This window comes from Halichoerus grypus, chromosome 15 (genome assembly GCF_964656455.1).
Source record: "Halichoerus grypus chromosome 15, mHalGry1.hap1.1, whole genome shotgun sequence".
NCBI classification, from domain to species: domain Eukaryota; kingdom Metazoa; phylum Chordata; class Mammalia; order Carnivora; family Phocidae; genus Halichoerus; species Halichoerus grypus.
Window position 1 is genome coordinate 49,665,910 of NC_135726.1, and position 5,616 is coordinate 49,671,525.

A 5,616-nucleotide genomic window follows, 5' to 3' on the forward strand; every position below is an offset into this window, starting at 1 on the left:
GTTTAATCCTTGTAGGGTCCAACAACCAAAAACAGAAGGGACACACTTGTTGTCCAATAAAATTGTTAACTTGGGGCGCCTGGGTGGCTCAGATGGTTAAGCGTCTGCCTTCGGCTTAGGTCATGATCCCAGAGTCCTGGGATCGAGTCCCGCGTGGGGCTCTCTGATCTGCTTCTCCCTCTGCCTCTCTTTCTCTCTGTCTCTTATGAATAAATAAAATCTTGAAAAAAAATTGTTAACTTGCTACAAAAGGGAGACACTTAAATTCGTGTGGCTATTATGTTGACAAGACAAAGTTGAAAAACATCAGAGCAAATAATACTAATTTTTTCCACAGTGAGATATTGTGTATGCAAAATGCCTTGGTTATTAACAAGCCAATATGATATACCAGTATCTGTTAAAAAATTAAAACCAACTATTTTAGTTGGTTCAGGCTACTATAACAAAATACCATAGACAGTGGCTTATAAACAACAGAAATTTATTTCCCATAGTTCTGGAGGCTGGGAAAGTCCAAAATCAAAGTGCCAGCAGATCTAGTGTCTGGTGAGGGCCAGCTTCCTGGTTCATGTCCTCACATGGCAAAAAGGTGAGTGAGTGAGCTCTTCGGGGGAATATTTTATTAGGGCGCTAATCCCTTCCAAAGGCACCACCTTCAAATACCATCACAAGTGGAAATTAGGTTTCAATGTAGGAATTTTGGGGGGTGACACAAACATTCAGTCTAGAATATAAACCATCCTTCTAAGCATGATAACATCATGTATTTAGATTCATGCGGAATGTTGAAACGCATTTCACACTTGAAAATAGTTTTAGTATCTCAGATTTCCCCCCCAAAATCAACATCTGTGTGTTTGAATATGTAAGTTGTATGCATGTGTAACTATAAATGTCCATATACTTGGGTAATTTATATTCACTTTTTATACATCTTTGATGTACATTTTAAAAAATATTTTATTTATTTGTCAGAGAGAGCACAAGCAGGGGGAGCGGCAGGCAGAGGGAGAAGCAGACTCCCAGCTGAGCAAGGAGCCCCATGCAGGACTCAATCCCAGGACCCTGGGATCATGACCTGAGCAGACGCTTAACCCACTGAGCCACCCAGGTGTCCCTTGATGTACTTTTCTAGTATCAGTGCTGAATCATTTAAGTTTAATTCACTTGAGTCAATTTACTAAATATTTCTTTTTTCAAAAAAGAGCTCTCCAGAGGAACTGTGTAGCGTGCCTCACCAAACAAAGGAAGACACGGGGTTAATACAGTTTTTGGGGAAGAATGAAGGTTAGGTAAAACTTATATTAAGCAGAGCTTTGATGGACTCAAGGCAAAGCAGATCCTGTGTAATAGAGTCAACATCATGCCCGGGCTGAGAAGTAGACACAGGGTCCTGTTTCTTCAGAAATTATAGGGTTAAGATAAATGTGCAATCTCCAGAAATCCCTCCTCTGAAACTCGGCACCTGAGTTGGAAATCATGCCTGCTTCTCTATGTTAAAGTGACATCGGCATTCCAGGCAAGAGTGAGATGTCCCCTTCTCACTATTACTATGATTTCAAAGAGCAAACTTTCTGACAGTCTATGATTTTAGATAACATGGTTTCTCAGTACTATGTCCTTGGTGTTAATTTTTATAGGTTCATAATCTTAACTCTGTAAGGTGGTTACAAACCACTTTCAGGCAACTGAATTTTAGAGAGTCAAGTTGCTTGACCAAGCTCGAGTAAGGGTAAAGCCTGAGCTGGGATTTGAATCCACAGCTGATGACTCTCCATTTTCAATATTCTATAGACAGAATTTAAAAATGATTAGAAGTTGTGGTACATCTAGATAATAGAATACTAGTGCTAAAAAGAAAGGAACTATCAGGACATGAAAAGACAAAGAGCAAACTTAGATGCATATTACTAAGTGAAAGAAAGCAATCTGAAAAGGCATACTGTAGGATTCCAACTATATGACATTCTGGGAAAAAAGCAAAATTATGGAAACAGTAAAAAGGTCATTGGTTGCCAGGGATTGGTGGGGGTAAGGATGAATAATAGGTGGAGCACAGAGAAATCTTAGGACAGTGAAACTATTCTGTGTAATATGGGTGCCTGGGTGACTCAGTCAGTTAAGCATCTGCTTTCGGCTCAAGTCATGATCTCAGGGTCCTGGGATCGAGTCCTGCACTGGGCTCCTGGCTCAGAGGGGAGTCTGCTTCTCTCTCTGCTTGCCACTCCCCCTGCTTGTGCTCTCTCTCTGTCAAATAAATAAAATCTTTTTTTCTAATTAAAATATTTTATTTATTTATTTGACAGAGGCATAGCAAGAGCAGGAACACAAGCAGGGGGATTGGGAGAGGAAGAAGCAGGCTTCCCGCCGAGCAGGGAGCCCGATGCGGGGCTTGATCCCAGGACCCTGGGATCATGACCCGAGCTGAAGGCAGATGCTTAACGACTGAGCCACCCAGGCGCCCCTCAAATAAATAAAATCTTAAAAAAACCTCAAAACTATTCTGTGTGATACTATAATGGTGGATACATGTCATTATATGTTTATCCAAACCCATAAAATGTACAATTTTGTACATTTGTACATAAAATGTACAAGTAAGAGTGAACCCTAATATAAACTATGGACTTTGGGTGGTAATGACACATGAATGTAGACTGATAAGCTTTAACAAATGTACCACTCTGGTGGGGGACGTTGACAGTGGGGGAGGCTGTGCTTATGTGGGGGCAGGGACACCATGGAAACACTTACATTCTGCTCAATTTTGCTGTGAAAAACTTCTCTAAAATATAAACTCTGTTTTAAAAAATGGTTTGAGGACAGGAAGTTCTCAATTGTTCATATTGTGATGAGGGGAGAGGAAGCATTAGAGTGTGTTAACTTTGTAGGAAAAAAATAAATCCAAAGGAATCAGACAGAACGTGTTTAGTTATTTCTTGAGTTCCCAGAGAGGAAGTGAACACAGGCCCTGTGCCCTGAGACTACTTATTCTTGGAGGGGGAGACATAGATGCACAGAGCCAGGGGCTGCTCAGGGTGATCAGGCCTGTGAATGTAGAAATGTAGGGAACTCTGCCTGAGGAGCTTCTGGGAGACATCAAGTCAGATTCCCCCAGAGAGGGAATCTTGTGTTTGGGAGGAGCTCAGGATCTCACGAGGGCCTATGCAGGGTATGGCTTATAGGACTGTGTCTATGAGAACATGTGTTAGGGGCCGCAGAGCCAGGTACACAATGGGACGGGGGTTGCAGAATGAGGCCTACATGGATCATGTAATGAGGGTCTGAGTAGAAACTGGATGGGGCTAGGGATGGGTGGTATGATGCTGGTTCTACACTGGACAAGGAGTGTGGTCAGGAGTGGACCAGGTGGACTGGAGTGAAGGGAGCATAGATTCCCAAAGGGGAGGATGTGAAATGAGCTTCTGAGGTTATAAGTGGGTGACTGGTGGGTTGGGGAAATCCTGTTTGGAGAGAGGGATGGTACTTCAAATCTGGAGCCTCATGGGTTATTTCTGAAGAAGGTCAGGATGGTACACAAAAGAACCTGAGAAGGGGTATGATTTACTCATTACCTATTGGACCTGGGCAGCACCTTTCCTTGCCCTGCCATGGGAAATGGGAAATGGGAAAGGGGGTGGCACATGAAACAGTGCGGACAGTCCACTGACTGTCATCTCCAAGGGCTGGTCAGAGGCCAGGAGCCCACTTGGCTCCCTACAACCACAGATGAAGGCTGCGGCACCCAAAGACGCAGTGACGTAGGGGCCTGAGCAATTCTTACGTCTGCTCTTTTTTGCCCAAGGCTCACCTCTGCAGAGCCTCCACCCTCTCCCCCAGGCACCAGTGGGAAAGCCCTAAGGAAATGATAGACAAAGCAGGCCTAGCCAGTGGTAGGAAAAGCCCTGCAGGTCTGGCTGGAAGGGGAGGTGGGCTGCCAAGAAACGAGAAGGGTCTGGAACCTGCCCCTAGCTCCTTGGCCCAGTCCTCATCTCTTTCCTCACCTTCTCATGTCATCCTTTAACCCCAAATTATACTTTCTCTTTACTCTTCCCAGCTCTGTGACCTTGGTGTACTGGGACCTTTGCTCAGCCCTGAGTAGCAGGGTCTCAGCCATGTTTCATGTTGCAAACCTCCTCTGTGACCATGTGGACTTGGTCGTCTGTCACTTGGGGGAGCATGGCACGGCAAATCTATTAGGGGGCATTCACATATCTAAGTTATAACAAGGGGAGGGAAGGAAAGTGTGAAGAGGACTTTCCTCCTTTAATTATTTTGTGCTGATTCCTGAGAATTGTTACAGATTTTTTACTCTGTAATGTTAGGAAGTAGAAGAAGCCTACCTTCTCAAGTCCCCAGACACCAGGGAACAAGCTGTGACTGAATGCCATCACTAGCAATCATCCTGAATAAAAAGAGGGGTGTGAGGAGGTGCCTGGGTGGCTCAGTGGGTTAAACATCTGCCTTTGGCTCAGGTCATGATCCCAGGGTCGTGGGATCAAGCCTGCTTCTCCCTCTCCCTCCGCCCTTCATATATGTGGAACGGTTCAAGGAGGACTTGACAGCAGGGGACTATGAAACAAATGCAGGTAAGATCTGATTATCACTTAAGGATACCTTGAGTAGAAAAATAAGAGACTTTTTGAAAAACCCTTGGGCTCATGCCTATCTCCTGGAGCCCAAAATCTTTCACTCTGTTTTGTAAAAATTACCTAGTAATTGATTTGGGACTTGAGAAGAAGAGGGAAACTTCCCCCTATATTTGCCTAGAAATTTTCCCTAAAATAGTTGGGCAAGTCACTTTATCTCTTTAAACTTATTTATTTGTAAAATGGGAGTAAGCATGCATGGTTTACAGAGTTGCTGTGAGGATATGTGAATCACATACAGTGGGGTACTCAATAAATGATAATAATGGTCTCTTACCTTGTGTAGGTCCTTCAAAACTTAGACACATAAATCTCCCTAGTTCAGGAAAAACCCTTGATATACCCTTGATAAAAACGCTTGATAACTTGATTCTTCCTATTCTCATTGGCCTCAGTTTCCCCATTTGAAAAATGTTACATTAGGTTAGCATTAAATTGGCATTCCATTGGCCAATGCTGGCCTGAAGATAATGTTTTGTTTGGCTCACATAGGATTTAAAGAAGAAAACTGAGCCATTATTTGAAAATTAAGATGTTCTACATAGAAATTCAGTTTTCCAGCTTCTCTTAAAGAATCAGAGGTTGCGGCAATAGCCACTTTCCTGCCTGGTGACAGCCCACTAATGCAAAGGAGGCTGTCCCCTTAGGCAGGGCATGCATTCTCAGTTTTCTAGGGCTCATCCAGCTTTCTTCACTCACTTATATGATGTGCTTGGCCCTGTATGTGTTTCAATCTGTAGCCCTCTGACAGCTGGGAATGGTCTAGGCCTGGCACGCAGGCACTTCACTGTTGAATCAGTGGATCTCCCACTATCTTCCTCTACCAACCTTTCTTACTTGGCTCTAAGAAATCCAAGTTTGTATTTATTTGTGGTGGTTACCAGAAAGTGAATTGAACAAGTCCTTTGTGTCAGGATAGACTAGGTTAGGCTGCAGCAACAAACAATCCCCAAATCTCAGTGGC